Below are 19,165 nucleotides of genomic sequence, written 5' to 3' on the forward strand. Positions count from 1 at the left end.
AAAATAAATCTTGCATATCAGTCCTAAGAAAAAATGCATTCTCCCAACCCTTCAATTTTGTGTTAACTTTATTTGTTATTTTATTCATTATCCAGGAAAATGTATTTACTTCATTTGTATGTTGTCATTTTCAGGCAAACTGGTTCTCATTACATCCTGGGAGTGGCTGATCCTCCCTAACAGGGTAACAGCACTCTAGGTATCTGAACTCTAAAGAGAGATTATAAATTACAAAATAAATAAAGGAGTAAGTAGAATTTGTCAAGTGTGGGGTTTTTATCTCAAGTGATTGGAGAAGTAAGATTCAGAGACTAGAAGTCACAGAGATGATGAAACTCTCACAGCACTGTGAATGGCAGAGAGGACGGAAGAGGAGAAATCACCAGGAAAAGAAGGATTGTACTAAGCAAGGGGAGCCAGGGAATGAGGAGTCACCAGTCATAATTCCATGAGCATTATGAACAATGTACTGTATGAGCATTATGAAAAAGACAGAAAATAGTAAGGACAACTGGAGGTCCACTTGCATGAAGAGGGAAAGAGGAAAACCCTGGGAGTTCCTTGTGCTAGTGAATGGGGAAGCCCTCAAAGAGACAGAGCTCCCAACATCCTCCCCAGGTCAAACTTAACTTTATGCCTTCTTTTCCTTCCTAGCCACACACAGGGGCCTGAGCAACAAGCCCAGCACTTTCTTCAACAGCCACAAGGTGGCCAGAGTGAGCCCCAGCAGGAACAACAGGACATCCAGCAGGTGCTGCACATGCCATGGCTGCTGAAAGCCATGGGGCTTGAGATGTGCGCCTCCCCCTGTTTGTAGGATGTGGTCAATCCAGCCCACCAGACGCTGGGAAGGTGTGAGGGGGTGGGAGCGCCTGATGGCCCTGGCAGTCATTGCTGCAGACTTGTACCTGAGGGCAGACACAGAGAGAATGTGTTACCAATGTGTTATGCCAGTTCTTCAGACCTTATAACATAAACACACACACACACATTTTTTCTAGTCTATAGCCAGCTTCAAACAAAATTGTTGGCAGACACTTAACACTGTCTACCTGAGTCCCCATTAAAAGCACAACAAGAAGAAAAAAGATAAAACCTTAGAAGGATAAAAATTAACCTTTGAAGGGAAATTTTAAAAAAATAACTATGTTTATGAGAATTGCAGCTATGATACTGTAATAGTGTTCACATTAAATGTATTTGAACATATCAACAGGATATATATTTGATTATATGAATAGGACATTGAAACTTGAGTGTGCAGTCCTGGTTTTTGTGAAATCGTTTCTAAGATGGGCAAGTGATATGTGGGTCAACTGTTCTTGTCTCTGTCCTGTCTAATTTATTCTAGGTTTGTGAAAACTTCCTTTATAACAGGCCTGCCCTTGGCTCTAGAAGCAGAGTGGAAACAGATAGTCAGTGCTTCCTCATGATGCCCATTTTCTATGTGCTAGTGTGGGGCAGACAGTAATGACACACGTGACTGAGATATTACAATCTATTAAAGGGTCAAAAGAGAGTAGTGTATGATGACTGAGCACAGTAACAGAAAAATAACAACCAAGTACATGGTCTCCTAGGAGGACAATATTGGAGAGACTGTCCTGGGAGGTCAACACAAAGACCCTGAGGAGGGAAGATCACCGCAGTAAGGACAAGAGAAGATCCTTGTCGTGGTTTGAGTGAACAATGGCCCCCATAACCAGATATCTGAATGTTTGCTCCACTTGGTGGACTGTTTAGTTAGGATTAAGAATTGTGATTTTTGCTGGAGGAGGTTTGTTGCTGCGGGTCTTTAAAAAGGCCCACATCAATCCATGTTTTGTTCTTTCTGCCTCCAGCCTGCATCAAGATGAAGGCTCTCAGCTACAGCCTCTGTGCCATGCCTGCATCCACATTTGCCAACATTATAGCCATGGACTAACCCCCGGATCTGTAAGCTAGGCCTAATTAAATGCTTTATCTTATACATAAACTTGTGTTGTGGGATTCCAAAGTGTATGCAGTGAATATGATTGGTTAATGAAGAAAACTACTTAGGTCTATTGCAGCACAGGATAGGGCAAGATGGGAATTCCAAAAAGAGAGAGAAGGAGAGAATAGGCGGAGTCAGAGAAAAGTCATGTAGCCACCACAAAAGACAGATGCAGTATGCAGGACAGAAGTTTACTGATAAGCCATAAACAAATAGTGATGCCCAGATTAATAGAGATGGGTTGATTTAAGATAATAAGAGTTAGGAAGAAATATGCATAAGCTAATAGGCCAAGGCGTTGTTTAATTAATATACTTTAGTGTGATTATTTCTGTTCTGAGCAGCCATGAAAGAAACAAGTAGCCACTGCCAACAACCTTGGTCATGGTTCCTCCTCATGGCAATAGGAGAGTAACTAAAACAGTACTCTTCTGATTCAACTGGAATTCTATATGTATACGCTGAGTCAGGAAATCAGGCATCTTAGAAACATACAAAGGTTCTCTCCTGCCTCAACTGGAATTAGGTGACAGGTACTCAAAATATAAGAGGTCATAAAGATAATGTGTGTGGAAGAAAACAACATACCACACCAGGTAGAAGTGTATTCTCAGCATCTCAACTAAAATTAGGATTAAGAGCAAAGGGAAACCAGAACTTCAAGTATCACACATGTATTTTTCCACGTTCTACAAAATTCCAGTGTTATTGATAAACAGACTACACGGATCCTTTAGTGTCAGGTCTGCATTTAATGTAAGCAACCCCAACCCCAGAGAGCTGCATACCTCTTGTCTTCTATGACTTCCTTCAGTGTAAGTGCAAATGTCTCTGCCTTGAGTGTGTCTACATGAACAGAAACACCAATTTTCTTGGCTTCTATAAGGACCATGTTTTCAGGCTGGTCTGCAAAGAAGGGAATCCCCACCATGGGGACTCCATGCTGGATGGCCTCCATGATGCTATTCATTCCACCGTGGGTGACAAAAAGTCGAATATTAGGATGAGCTGTTGCAAAATACAAAAATGGTTCACTATTTCACTCTGATAGTTTCAGATATCAGGTAAAGCCACAGACCCAAGAAATAGCAGTGTGTTGTAGAGAATGATTTTATTGATTTTTTTCATTGAGATTTTAAGTGCTTTAATATATAAAATCTAGTCTTTCCTAGGCAGAGAGATGCCTACTTCAATCTAAAACTATCAAGGACATAGACAAGGAAGAATATATGGAGAGTGGCAATCCAGGCCTGTTTCTCTGTCTTTCTGTTCATCCTCACCTTCTCCATAGATACGTCTTCTTTACTTTTCTAACCTCAACCTTCTCTGGCTATCCACATCTGGTTTCTTATGACTCTTGTATTCTGTGTATTTCCCCTCTTTTTTATTATTTTATTTTATTTTATTTATTTATTTATTTATTTATTTATTTGGTTTTTCGAGACAGGGTTTCTCTGTTGTTTTTGAGCCTGTCCTGGAACTAGCTCTTGTAGACCAGGTTGGTCTCGAACTCACAGAGGTCCACCTGCCTCTGCCTCCCGAGTGCTGGGATTAAAGGCATGGGCCACCACCGCCAGGCTCCTAACTTTTTTAATAGGAGTTTACTAAAGAGGATGGTATAGCAAAAGATTCTGTGTTTACAGATATTGTTTGGTGCTCCATATTAAGCACTGAACATTTACTACAATCATAAAGAAATCATCCCAAACTATACCTCACACAAAATCTACCCATGTTCTCTAGAAAACAAATGTTTTCCCTTTTGTATAGGCTGTAATTTCCCTGAACAGAGATATGTGCAATATTTCCCATCTTATTTTGAGTGACAAAATTTGAGTGTTATATTTATAAAACTTTGACTGAGCCATTGAGTGTGGAAGTGATGGGTCTACAGAATGTCACCAAGAAACAAATGATTTTAAGGGAGATGACTAAGGGAATTTCCCTTAGCTCAAGAAATCAGTGTTTCCTTATTTTACTGTGAGGTTACCCTGGTTGGCTCTCAAATAGCCTTCACATCCTCAAAACCCCAATATTAATTTTGTAAGTGTCTGAGTTTTTTCCCTTTCCAGACAACCAAGATGTATCTGCATGCTTACATTCATATGTGTGTCTCCAAAAATGTGAAGCAGTTCACACATCATTGTGAGAATAGTGGGGACAAAGAGTGGGAACTGGGCCAAGGAGCAGCTATAGTTCACATGGTTTTCAAGATTGTGTTGGAGGGATCAATCTTAAATACTGATAATTCAAGGCTACCTGTCTGTTTAGGGACTTGGAAGTAGGGAAGGATAAGGAACTTGCTGCTATCCAGTAGAGAGTACATACTGATTCCTGCAAGAGCTCTAGCTGCTTTTGCCTGCCTGCTGAAGATCTATCTTTACATATCAACAGACTTTACTTTGCAAGCCCAAGTTCTCAGGCATCGGTTATCTATGCAGTCCCAAACGCACATAAATGGTAACAGGTCTAGGGATGCTTACCCAGAAGGTCAACCTGGGGAAGCCAATCCATGATTTTGACATTTGGGGCCATTCTGACATCTTCGGGCCATTGATCATCCTTACATGTCCACAGCACCCCTTGAGAAAGGCGAGCAAAGGCACTGTTCATCTCCTTAATAAGTTCCTTGGTCTGATACAAGGATGCTACAGAGCCCAGGGACACAAGGACAAAACCTGAGTCTCCAAATGTAGTGATAAAATCCTCCAAGTCCTAGAAAAAACATAAAGGAGAGAAGTCAAAAGAAGTGGTTTGTGAACGCCAAGGCAGTTATGACATGAAACCAGGTCAGGTGTTGAATAAGCCCATGCTTTAGTTGCTTGTGTTTTGTTTGATAGGATTCCTCTCATTGAGCCTGTAAAGCTGTGTTCTGACTGCATTGATTAGCAATCATCTCTTCACCATTGGACTGTTATGAATTTCTCTTCTAAGCCAATATATGAACAAGATTTTTTTTGTTTTGTTTTGTTTTTCGAGACGAGTTTCTCTGTAGCTTTGGGGCCTGTCCCACAACTAGCTCTTGTAGACCAGGCTGGCCTCAAACTCACAGAGATCTGTCTGCCTCTGCTTCCTGAGTGCTGGGATTAAATGTGTATGCCACCACTGCCAAGCATATAAACAAGATTTTATTTGAGTAAACTATTTCTACTGCTTAAAGTATAAGTTCAGGATAAACTGATTGTTCAGGGCATTTTCTTTGTTTAGTAACTTGAGGCCCCTCACAACTCCTTGGATACCATTTGTATTATTTTATAATTATTCTAGAATTATAGTATACAAAATTTCTTCACTTTCCGTGTTACATAATGTCATCTACTCTAGTGTTCTTTTGTAGCTTTGGCTACAGAGTAAGGATAGATTCATAGAATGGGTTGAGAAGTTGCCTTTCCTATGGAACTGCCACAAACACTTATAGAGGAACTGGCATTAATTCTTACATGTTTCGCTTAACTCACCAATTAATCCATGTTATATCAGACATGCTTAATGAAAGATCTTTGTATTATTTTACTCTAATTTAATCCCATCAGTTTCAGATTCTCTGTTTTGAGTCAGTTGTGTTCACAGACATACATAGGAATTTGTCAATTCATGTAGGATAACTCAATTGATGATATGTTTGTATAATTTCTTCATTATCTTTATTGTTTTATATAATAGCAGATAATTTTCAACTTTAGAAAATAATTATTCTATTCTTCTCTGTTATTTGTTTTCTCAATGACTCCAATGATTTGTCACCCAGCTGCTCTTTTGATATTACTGATTCTAATTTTTCTGTTTATTGTTTCAGTCATCTACACTGTGATTCTTTCAAGCCTCTTCTTCCCACGAGCATCCTGTTTAGTCTTCCCTTTGTTACCTGTGCCTTATCAAGAAGTGTAGGTTATCAGCTACAAGCACCTTGTGTGTATTAACAAGGATAATAAAAGCTACAAATTATATCTTAAGTCTTGATTTTATTATTCTACATTTTTACATTGTGTTTTGTATCATTTTTCCTTGATATATAACTTTTCTAAATGTTCCTTTATTGATTTTTCACTTAGTTGATTTTTCACTAAGTTGATTTTTCACTTAGTCTCAGTGGTTGTACTGTCCTGTGTTGTCTCGTATTATGTACAGTTGATTTCTATCTCATCCCACTGTGATAAGAGATATTTGCATTAATTCATGACTTTGAAAGTTACTGAGGTTGCTTTTGTGTGTGTCATCCTAGGCATGAACCAAGGTATTTGTACTGTGCATTAGAAAACGCAGGCTCTGTTCTTGTTGGAAAGTTGGTTTAGCAGCTAAGAAAACTGGCTGTCCCTCCAGAGGACAACAGTTCAGTTCCCAACTGTATAGAAGGTGAGGTCTCTTGTCAGTCACGTCTACATCCCACCAACTTGGGATTTTGGAAATTTTTTTCCAAGCCCATATAAGAAATCTCCTTCTCCTTCTAGAAATAATATAAATATTCCTTACTGAACACTCCCCAAACACTTCTTCTCACCCACTCCAAGAAAGGGTCGGCAGTCTGGTAACCATGGAAACCAGAAAAAAAATCCATACCCTCTCTGCTTTGATCTGAAAATAGGAAAACATTACTTTCATCACCTCAGCATTTTGGCCTCCACTGCATAACATCAAAGGAGGTCTTTCCTCCAAGCATGGGACAGGGGACCCCACAGTGACAAGTAACAAACAATCAAACATCCTTAGCTCTCTGTACTTTTAAATTTTCAGCTGTAGTATCTCCGAGTCTGCACTGAACATGCAAATTACGTGCAGCTTTGATAGTTTGCAGTAGCTGGATGGGGTACAAAGGGCTCAACAAGGTAGGAAACTACATAGCAGGATCAGTTCTTCTTCCCAATACTGCTAAGTTCTGTCTAGGTATATGCTCTCTAAAAGTGTTATCTGTTTCATTATGAGGAGCCTGCCTTCTCAACAAATACTATATGTATGGATATGCACTGCATTTTTAACATGTATAGCTCTAAATTCAATAGGAAATACCAATGCTAACTAAAGGACTTATTGCACCAAAGGCAGGAACACAGAGAGATAAAAACGAAACTCAAACATTTTACCCACACAGTCAAGTCTTCAACCATAGCATGGGATGTTCTAACACCATCCTTCACAACCCTAAAATGGACTCTCAGAGTGCCTACTTTGCTTTAGAGCACTTCCTTCCAGGACATGCCTGCCAAGTGACAATTTCCACCTATGACGATTAACAAGAAAATGTCCCCCATGGCAGTGGCACTATTAGGAGTTAAAGCCCTGTTGGACTAAGTGTTGCCTACTTGGAGGACATGTGTCACTGTAGAGTGGACTTTGAAATCTTCTAAGCTGAAGCTATACCCATTGTCCCAGTTGACTTCCTGTTGCCTGTTGATCAAGATGTAGGACTCTCAGCTACTTCCTCAGCACCAGGCTGCATGTCATCACGTTTTCTGCCATGATGACAATAGACTACTGAAATCATAAGAGACCCAAATTAAATATTTTCCTTTATAAAGTTGTTGTGGTCATGGTATCTCCTCAAGCAACAGAAACCCTAAGACACCACTTGAGCACTGTCAGCCTTTGAATTAAAGATAAACTGAGGGCTGAGATTTCACTCACTTGAGGTATTGGCCTGGCAGGTTTGTCCATTAAGCCTCCCACATAGACTGTGTTGGGAAGCAGGGGACGAGCAAATTCAAAGGCAAAGTCAGAGTTGACGAACCACAGCTCTGCTTTCAGCAGAAGGTCAGACAAAACTGGACGAGAGCCTTCTGCAAAATGTTCCTGTATGGTGGCATCATATTGAGAAAGTATTTGTCTTTGCTTCAGGGAGAAATCAAAGAACATCAGGAAGTTCTTCACTCGGCCCCAGAAGTCCATTTGGTCAGTTAGTCTTGAACCATACACTGGAACATAAGACAAGGGGCTAGGGAGTCCAAAGTCCAGAAGGCTAAATTGCACAGGAAGAAAGGCCACAAATGGTTTTTCAAGTTTCTCAGCAATCAAGAAAAAAACAAGAATCTGCTGCATCCAAAAATACTAGGTCAAAATTCTTATACTTTAAGTAGTCCATGATGTCCTTTCTGCTTAATATGAGACTGCATACGTCTGCCAAGTATTTATGTATCTTTATAATAGTGTGATGATTGAACCTGCAAAAAATAATAGAAAATATTTTAGGGAGATAATCCATACAGTTTGGAAAAATGTTAAACTCAATTTCTGTAGGAATTCCTACAGCCAGAAGCCTGTAAGTTACCTGCCCATTATGTATAGCCCACCGATGCCTTCTCTTCCAGCTGTGGGATCAGTTGCTGTTCCCCTTGAAAGCACAGGACTATGATCTGTGAGTCCACACTGAATAGATGACCTTTCATTATATTCAATTCTTAGTGTGGGATTTCTTTTTAGCATCTGTAATCACTCAATGAAAGTGTTCCACAACTAGGCAAATATAAGGCTATACTCTAAAAGCTACTGATCATTTTTCTATTTTATGTGATACCTAAACTTAACTGTGCGTGTGTGTTTGCAATGTGTTGTGTGTGTGTGTGTGTGTGTGTGTGTGTGTGTGTGTGTGTGTGTGCATTTTCCTTTTTTGGTGATGAAATTAGAAAAGAGGCCATGAAAGCACTTAAAAATAAAAGGCTTCAGAAGAGATTAGGAGTCATGGAAGAGTGTGTTGAAGGAAGGGGGCAAATTAGAACAAAGTATAGTGAAACATATTCTTTAAAATCCATAACAAGACCTATTTTATATGCTCATTTAAAATTCTAATGGAAAACAATGTATATTTGGAAGATTATTATCAGAATACATGACTCTTACTGACTCCAACTTTCACTGAAGGTTTTGCTAAACATGAGTAATCCTCTTTCACATCAATGCTTACCAGATAAGCAAACTGGTAAGATGCACAAGCGTGTGATGTCATCCTATGTAGTGGTCCTTTCTTTGTGTTTTAAAATTGAAGCTTGCCTGAATATCAGAGTGAAGAACTAAGCCACTAGAGGTCAGGCAGTGGTGGTAAACACCTTTAATCCTGGTATTTGGGAGTTACACATCTTTAATCTCAGCACTAGGAAGATGGAGACAGGAGTGATATGACTGGGAAGAGAGGAATATAAGGCAGGAGGACACAGACTGGAAGCAGTCTGAGGTTTGGTAGAGGTGGATGGAGTCAGGAGATGCAGTCTGACAACAGGATCGCCCCTTCGGTCTGAGCATTGATAGTGGTAAAAGAATCCTTGTGTCTGGCTGCACTATTTTCTGAACCTTCAGGATTCTCCCCCTAATAGCTGACTCAGGGATTTATTTATTAAGACCAATTAGAATTCGTGCTCCAAATCATACATCAAAAGATCCACAAGATGAGAGCCCAGTGGCACACTCCTATCTTTGCTCATTCTCGACTCAACTTCAAGTCACAACAACTGAGGTTTGCCTTCAAGGGTTCCTCTGTCAGAGAGATGTTGTTCAATGTTGTGGTATAGAGGTGATGGTACCTTTAAGGGAAGACCTTCGTATGAGATTATTAGAGGTCCTTTTCCTTTAGATGTTTGAAATGATCTGCAGTGGACTTTGAGTTAACTCCTGTGGGGGATGTAAACACACACACACACACACACACACACGTATATATGCTTAAAGTTTAGTGTTTTGATGGGATTTCTGAGTGTACAAAAGTGTGGGTCTTTGATTCTTGTGCCTTCTCTTGGGCTCATTTCCTTTTTTTTCTTATCCAACTATAATATGATATTTTTGTTTTATGTTACTATATTTTTATATTTTGTCATTATTATCCCTTAGAAGACTATTTCTTTTCTAATGAATGATATAAAGGGGGTAGATCTGGGTAGGTGCAGAGGGGGAAGATATTAGGAGGAGTAAAAGGAAGGCAAACAGTAATCAGGATATATTATGAAAGAAAAATTTGTTTTCAGTAAAAGGAAGGAAAAGGAAAGCTTTTAATCAAGTTTCACAGGAAAGGACCAAGGCATGACAGATGACATATGCACACGCAATGGAGTGTCCTCCATTAGGGATTGTATGTAGGAAGGTGACAAAGTTCATGGAAGAGGTGGCTCCTCTGTCCCTGACTAGAGAGGTTTCAGTGGCTGCACTGGCTTCATTGAGATGACATGAGCAGATGACAAGTAAGATGCAGAAAAGAAGGTCTAAAAGGCACGTCTTCCACTTTCTAGAGAATATCCCATCATTGATCCAGCTGTCAGTCATCTACCATGCACCACTCAAACACAATCCATCCCTATACCAATTAATTCACCCATTCATCTTTTCTCTTAAACTCACTCAAAGCATCGTGCAACTGTCATCTACCCATGTGTAAGACTGGATTAGTAATACTTTGGTTCCAAAAATTGAAACAAATTACCTGTCAATAAATAATTCTTCCGTAAGTAGTGAAAATCTATTATCAAATTCCTTTTCTTGATCTTCAGGTAGACTCCAGGTTATAATCTCATATGACATATTCTCCTTTTTTAAATCTAGGAAAACACCAATTGAGTAATATTTAAACATATCACAATATACCACACATTATTACAGTGATTAAAGAATTGACTCAGTTTCACATCTTTGTGGAAACTGTGTTTTGATCTTCAGTGGTTTGTTCTTCTTTTAATCATTCAGTTCTGAAATCAAATAATACTTATTAAGATTTTACAGTATTTTGAGAACTTCTATTTTTTGTTTTTTAGTGTTTGTTTTTCTAGACAAGGTATCTCTGCTGCTTTGCAGCCTGTCCTGTAACTCACTCTGTAGAGCAGGCTAAACTTGAACTCACAGAACTCACCTGTGTCTGCCCCATGAGTGCTGGAATTAAAGGTGTGCACCACCAGCACCAAGGTCTAGAACTTTTATCCAGTCTGCAGTTATGAAAGTTTCCAGCAACAGATTTTATTTAAAGACACAGCTACTATTTTTCACATTACTCTTGGCAAAGCATAAAAAAATAGTCTGAAATGGTTCACTGACTTTGTCATTATAATGAGTCGGGCTTTGTAGTAAACTACAGGTCAGTTTGATTATAGAGTCCCTGCATTCCATAGGAAAATTAATATGAAACATGCACTGTGTCCATTTGCCTGTTTGCTTTTCATTGCTGTTCCTTTCATGTTTGTCCCTTGTTTTTTGTTTGTTTGTTTGTTTTCCTTTGCTTTTTTGTGGCAGGGCCATATGTAATGACCTAATTGGTTTTCAACCCAAAATCTTGTTTCTTTTGGCTTACTAGCACTTAGATTATAAATATGTGCCAGTACAAAGATGCAGCACGAATTCTAATTGGTCTTAATAATAAAAACCCAAAGTGAGATATTAGGAGCTGAAAGCTGAAGGATCAGAAAAGCAGAGCGGCAGTCACTGGAGCTCTTACCACTATCAACGCTCAGACTAAAGGGTGATCCTGTCCCTACGAATCCTCTGACTGCATCTCAGTCTGCATCCGCCTCTAGGAATCCTCACACTGCCTGAACTCCTCTCTTCTCCTGCCTTATATTCCTCTCTCTGCTCAACCATATCAGTCCTGTATCCACCTCCCAAGTGCTGGGATCATCTTTGTGTGAACTCTGTTTTTCTTTTAGACAGATTCAATCTCATGTAGTCCAAGGAGGACTTGAACTCACAAAGATCCATCTGTCTCCCAAGTGCTGGATTAAATGTGCGTGCAACCATTGCCTAACCTCAATGTCTCTCTCTGTCTGCACTCTGATTTTCAAGCAAACGTTTTGTTATAGCATAATAAAAATATCACCACACAAAGAGATTCAAAAGTTCTACCTCAAGTCAAAATGCTAAATCAAAGAAGAAAAAACAGAAGGTAGGAAGGATGGAAGGAAGGAAGGAAGGAAGGAAGGAAGGAAGGAAGGAAGGAAGGAAAAAAGGAAAGAGAAAGAAGGAAGGAAGGAAGGAAAGAAGGAAAGAAGGAAGGAAAGAAAGAAGGAAGGAAGGAAGGAAGGAAGGAAGGAAGGAAGGAAGGAAGGAAGGAAGGAAGGAAGAATCTACCATGCTTTCACTGGACATCTAAGCACTTATGTGTAATGAATAATCTGATTCCACTTTTCACATTTGACTCCTGAAATTTCGAGTTATATCTCTCATTTTACCAGAAAAAAAAAAAGCTCAATCCATCCTCTCATATTCTTCATAAGAATTTCAAGTCAAGAGACCTGGGCCAAAAACAGAATCCTCACATGAACCGAACTGGAGAGTTTCAATAATTGTTATTATTTGATGAGGGACTACAGGATCTGAACTTCTTTTTCATTGTTCCTACATCATGTGACACAGTACAAACCTACTCTCTTACATAGTTTTACTGATCCTGTTTTTCTGTAATCAGATGACATTCCTTGGATCACTGCTTTCATCACTACATTTTTGTATAAAAGTACACAAAAACTGAAGTACAGAATTTTTTAAAACATTAGACTGTAGTCCACCTCATTCTTCTAGGTCTCAAAAGCACAGGTCTTACAGACTGATCTGACTGTAAGGAAGCTTGTTATAGATTGGCAAAGAACTATAAACTTAAACCATTAAACCCTCCATGAAGACACTAAGAGAGACATACAGAGATCTAATCTACATGTGAAGTAAAAAAAGACAAAATCTCCTGGGAAAATTGGGAGCATGAAAACCTTGGGAGAAGGTTGAAGTGGAGTGAAATACTGGAGAGGAAAGAATAGAAAAATGTAGAGCTCAATAAAAAATTAAACCCTCCTCCCTAGTACTATCAAATACTTTCAATTTATGTGATTCCTAGAAACCTTTACTTCTTCAAGATGTCTGTCATGCGGTTTATCAGGCTGAATAATCACAGAAGGAAAGTGATCTGGAGAAAAAATTAATGTTTAAATGTTTCAGTAATATGTTTCAGTTTAAGGTTGGTAAATAAATGCCAGTAAGCTCTTACGATATATTAACAGAGCAGCCCTTTCCCAGAATTTTCTCAGGATAGAGCAGTTTAAGAATGTGCTGTAGATTATATCTGATAAAGCACAGAATCAAGACAGAGGACCATATCCTGATCAGGGCACACTGAGGACAGCACTAAGTTATCCTTTCAGCTCACTGTGTTCTATAGCTCTGTGCTGATATCCATCAAGAATAACCATGTCCTATTAAATGTTTATCACACGAGGCAGGAAATCATATCCAACCAAAATCCAGAGAACAAAATGCACTTGAGGTAAAGCCCCCTTGCCTCTCTCAAAGTTCCCCAAGGCATTTTTCACTATGCTTTATTCTTTTGGCCATATTTCAACACTAACTGTAAATCCATCTATTTCTTTATGTCTATCTATCATCTATCTATCATCTATCTATCTATCCATCCACTTTTCTGTCTATTTGTCTTTGTGTCTGTCAATCCATCTGTTAGGCTGTCTCTCTGTCATCTGTCTATTTATCTATCAACTATATATCTATCAGTCATCTATCTGTCTGTCTGTCTATCTATCTGTCTATCATCTAGAGAAAGGTTCTCATGTATTCCAAGCAGGTTTCAAAACTGCTTTATGGTAAATAATCATATTAATTTCTGTTCCTCCTTTCTCTACTTTCTGAGTTCTGGGATAATAAGTGTGTGCCACATATTTTTTTATATGTGTGGTCCTTGTGATCAAATAAAGGCCTTTGTATACACTCGGCAATTACTGCAACAACTGAACAACATATCAATACCTGTCTAGCCCACATTTTACTAGGCAATTGTCTCAAGTTAGATGGTGTTTCTGTTTTTGTGGGACCAATTCGACAACATCAGGGATCCTCGGTGATTTTCTACAAAGAATCAGACCAGGACATGCTTATATACGTGTTCTGACTGACCAGACACTCTTTAAACTGTTTAGTAGGCCATTTCTTCTTTGTTGTGCTGGTTAGTTAAAAAAGCAGGCAGGGCAGATAGGATAAGGTCCCTAACTTAGATTTATATTTAATTAGTACCAAATGTACAACTTTTATCAAAAGTTAGTATTTACTACTTAAAGTAATTTAATATAAAGATTGATTTTAAAAGTACCTGGGATGGACATCTTTTCATAAAACAGACTGGTCATATTATGGCCATGGTCTTGAAGAATTAGTGACACACGGTTCATCAATCTATAATGGCTTACACCTAGAAAAAAACATAACTTCAATTTGTAAAGAATAATGAAAAGATTCCTGATTATCATAAATGACTGCCATGAAGAAATCCAAAAGTAAGTGTAAAGACACAAAAAGCCTTTGTGTTGTTTTGGTATCAGAGTAACTGTAGCTTCATAAAAGGAATTTGGCAATGACTCTTCTGTTTCTATATTTTGAAATACATTAAGGAGTATAGGTATTAGGTCTTCTTGGAAGTTCTGGTAGAATTCCGCATTGAAACCATCTGGTCCTGGGCTTTGTTTGGTAGGGAGGTTTTTGATAACAGCTTCTAATTCTTCGCGACTAACAGGTCTATTTAGATTGTTCACCTGATCCTGGTTTAACTTTGGTATATGGTATTTATAAAAAAAAGTGTCCATTTCTTTTACATTTTCCAGTTTTGTGGCATAAGGCTTTGTAGTAAGATCTAATGATTCTCTGAATTTCCTCTGTGTCTGGTTATGTCCCCCTTTTCATTTCTGATCTTATTAATTTGCCTATTCTCTCTCTGCCGTTTGATTAGTTTGGATAGGGGTTTATCAATCTTGTTGATTTTCTCCAGGAACCAGCTTTTTGTTTCATTGATTCTTTGGATTGTTTTCTGTGTTTCTATTTTGTTGATTTCAGCCCTCAGTTTCATTGTTTCCAGTCTTCTACTCCTCCTAGGTGAGTCTGCTTTTTTTTTTCTAGAGCTTTCAGGTGGGCTGTTAAGTCTCCAATGTGGGCTTTCTCTGTTTTCTTTAGGTGGGCACTTAGTGCTATGAACTTTCCTCTTAGGACTACTTTCATAGTGTCCCATAAGTTTGAGTATGTGGGCTTAAAGTATACTGTTGTAAATATTACTAATATGTATTTCCCCTTATCCAAACGTTACTCTTATTGGTGATCATGTCCCTGAGTCCTACAAATTATCATTAGCCCCGTTACAATCAATAGAGCCAGAACATTTGTGCTATTAAGAGTAGCATAACACTTCCTTGAATAATATGGTGGCCTGCTGGATGCAAACTTCAGTGACTGGGTGCATATACAGATGAAAGAGAACTTCTTTTGAAATCAAATATGTTAGCCTCCTTCCCCCCCAATAAAAAGAATCTGGAAATTCTCACTTCTCCATGTTTTGGAAGAACAGACTGATCACTATGACTAATATGCCTCCCATCTACTCACAACCTAAGTCCCAGAAGAGAAGCCTTTTTTGTCTTCTTTACAATACACTGACCAATCTAATTCGGCTGTTTCTACATCAGATGCTATTTCAATGTAATATTTACCCCCACCCTTTTGTACAGTCCCTATTAAGCACCACATTGCACACTCCATATGATTTTCCTCAGATCTGATCTCAGCCTAGCTATAAAATCTCATGCATAGATGATCCACTACATGACGTTTTTATTAGACATGTCCTCCCCTCCCAAATATACTGGTCCTACAACTCTGCATTCCCTGCAGGCACTCACCCATTGCACCTATAGTCAGTATTTTTGCAGCCTCCAAGAAAAGAACCTTGGTGAGGAATAAGCTCACTATAAGCCAACTCCGATGCTCAGCCATCTGTAGAACTCACAGAACACAGGTATAGTATCCAGACCTTGAGAATGTGCACCAGTAAGGAACCCTGGGAGCCTCTGTCACAAAGCAATAGCTTTGGCCCTGAAATGAGATTTTTTTTTAAAAAAAAAAAAAGGAAATCTTTTATAGGTCTTCCAAATGCCCTCTTGCTCTTTACCTTGTCTCTGCAGCTCACTTTCTAGAACACTCTGTTTCACCCTCCTTAATCAGAGTTGACAGGTGAATAGAAGATGAGTTAATATTTAACTTGTCTTTTAACCCCAATCTCCTCTTTACTGCTCCAACACAACTCTCTAAACTGTGATTGAAGACATCCTGTCAATGAAAGCATTTACGATGAACATTTTACAAGCCCATTCACTAATTTATAAGACTCTGCCTCCTTTGTCATTTCTCTACTTGGATCCTATTGCCATATCTGATACTCATTAAGCCAGGTTTCAGTTCTAAAATCTCCAATAATGGCAATCATAAGCTAATATCTTCAAGGCCTCTCACTAGTCACAAATTCATGAAAATGTGCTCATGGCCTAAGTTCAGGACTTTACCTGAATACAAAACAATTAAGATTGAACCCACAGTTCTGAATGAGCATCATAAACAAAATGGAAGCACTACACCATCCTCCCAAGTGCAAGCATAAGACAGCTTCCAGTTCTGCCACTTGTAAATCCACCCAAGAGGAAGGAGCGCATTGTCCCACGTGGTCATCCTCACATCCTAGTTGAAAACTTAACAGCTTTAATGAAGTTTCCCAGTGCATCCTCAAGCAGAGGGAATCTGCTTCCGGACTTTCAAAGCATGCAGAGGAATACTGCCTGGAGTTCTGCTTTGCAGCATTGTGTCTTATGTCTGCGTCATTACCTACATCTGAATGTAAGCATTGCATTCTCATATACTCATGCTGGTTTCACAGTCACACAGATGAAAAGACAAAAAAGGAGAAATAATGTGAGAAAGGGGGCTGCACTATTCTTCACAGCAAATCTTCAGTCCATCTACTTTCCCGTTCTTTCAAATGTATTAATGTGATGATTGATTTCAATGTCAACTTTGCTATATTAAGGGATACTAGATAGGTGGGAAAGTCTTATTTCTGACCATGTGTGAGAATGCAACCAGATGGAAGTAGACTTTATGTCAGTAAAAAGTGTAAGGATATTGCACCCTCACCCAAAATATCTGAGTACTGTCACATCTGTTCAGTCCTTGAAGTGAAAAAAAAAATTATAACAAAGATGCAGACTCTCTCTATTCCCTCTTTTGTAGCTGAGACACCTTTCTTCTCCTGGCTTCAAACATCAGGCATCAGGACTGAGAGATGGTTAGGTGAATGAAGCACTTGTCAACCTAGGTACAGACACTCAATAGTCACCGAAAAAAAAATAAAGCCAGGCACCTATAATCCCATCAATAGCAAGGCAAAGATAGGTGGACCTGGGGCCTTTCTGTCCTCCCAGTCTGGATAAATTGGGAGGCTCCATGTTCAGAAAAAAAAAACCCTGTCACAAAAAGTAGGGTAAGATGTAGTAAGGAGAATACCTAATGACACCTAGTGTTAACCTCTGGCTTCAACATGCTTACATGTGCATGTATGGTTAAACTGATATATATACACACTAACACATACGTGCCATACACATAGACCTCCGTCCCTCCCTCCCTACCTCTCTCTCTCTCTCTCTCTCTCTCTCTCTCTCTCTCTCTCTTTTTCTCTCTCTCTCTCTCTCTCACACACACACACATACACACACACAAACACACATATAGACACAGAAAACATACACATATAACCGCAAAGACTTGAATATGGGAGAGATACTTGTAAGAATAAGGGAAATAGATAAGGAGAGAGAGAGCATGAAGGAGTGAATGTGCCAGAAAACACTGAAAAGCATTCCTGTAAGCAGAGACTGTTTTTTCCTTCCCAGCCACCCAGACCCAATTAATCACACAGAAAGTATATTAATTATATGACTACTTGGCCAATAGTTTAGACATGTTCCTAGCTAGCTCTTACATCTTAAATGAACACATTTATATTATTCTGTGTATCACCATGAGGCTGTGGCTTACCAGGAATTGTTCTGGTGTTTTTCTCCTTTAGAGATTGATGGTGTCTCTCTCCTATGGCAGCTACATGGCATCGCTTACTTTTTCTATCTCTGTGCAGATTTTCTGCTAAGCTTTACTCTGCCAAATCACTGGTCAAAAACAGCTATATTCATTAACCAATAAAGTAACATATATTCAGGAGAATATTCCACATCATATTCCAGTGACCAATGCAGAGAAAATAAATTTTTGACAGAAATGGGTATCTATGTGTGAACATGTGTGTATATGTGGATGTGAATGTGTGTATAAAACATTTAGAACATGCTATTTTTTAATCAGGCAAAACACTAAGTAACCTCGACTCTATAAATAAAAAATTAAATACTGTGATTACTGCACAATAAAATATGAATAAAATACAGTGAATTACTCATAAACATTATGAATAAATATTTACATAATTTCTTATGCTTAAAACAACACAATAAAAAAATATACTTTATAATTCCATTAATATGAAACCCAGAAGGTAAAAAGTAAAAGTAATATTATATATTGACCACAAATGGTTATTCAAAAGTAAGATGTTGTAATAAGAGCGGCTGCATTCCGGCCGCCCCAGCTACCGCATGGCTAGCTAATTCCCGAAATAATTACACAGAAACTGTATTCTTTTAAACACTGCCTGGCCCATTAGTTCCAACCTCTTATTGGCTAGCTCTTACATATTGATCTAACCCATTTCTAATAATCTGTGTAGCCCACGAGGTGGCTTACCAGGGAAGATCTTAACCTGCAGCTGTGTCGGGTGGGAGAATCATGGAGACTGCCTGACTCGGCTTCTTTCTCCCAGCATTCTGTTCTGTTTACTCTGCCTACATAATTTTCTGTCCTATCAGGCCAAGCAGTTTTCTTTATTAGTTAACCAATGAAAGCAACAGATAAGATACAAGACCCACCTCCATCAGTAAGATGGCCAAAAGCAGAAATAAATGAGTAGCTATAGAGGAGAAATCTTCTGTGATGACAAATCTTCAGTGTGCTCAGTGATATAATATAGAAAGTCATAGATATCCATATTGTATAATTATTTATTTTAATTAAATTAGTTTATAAATAATAACACAATAATACTTTCCAAAATGAAATGTGTACCAAAGTAAGTAAAAGGAAGATTTGTTTGGTGCTTTAAATGACTAAGAAAAAACTAGAAACACGACCAGGGAAAATATTATTTACAAGTTAAAGTACAAGACACTCTGTATAAATTGGACATAGTTTTCATAACTCAGATCCTGGAGGGAATATTGAAATCTGGTCAATCATTATCCATGAGTGAGAGGACTGAACTCAGAATTTAGGAAGGACAAGACATCTGCCTGGAATTTACAGAACGGAACA

General features: G+C 38.6%; 1 pseudogene; it reads right to left on the reverse strand.

The window, feature by feature from the left end:
- Positions 1-50: 50 nt before the first annotated feature.
- LOC142851820 (UDP-glucuronosyltransferase 3A1-like) lies at positions 51-15,807 on the reverse strand (annotated as a pseudogene).
- Positions 15,808-19,165: the final 3,358 nt, after the last annotated feature.

Source organism: Microtus pennsylvanicus, chromosome 6, assembly GCF_037038515.1.
Source record: "Microtus pennsylvanicus isolate mMicPen1 chromosome 6, mMicPen1.hap1, whole genome shotgun sequence".
NCBI classification, from domain to species: domain Eukaryota; kingdom Metazoa; phylum Chordata; class Mammalia; order Rodentia; family Cricetidae; genus Microtus; species Microtus pennsylvanicus.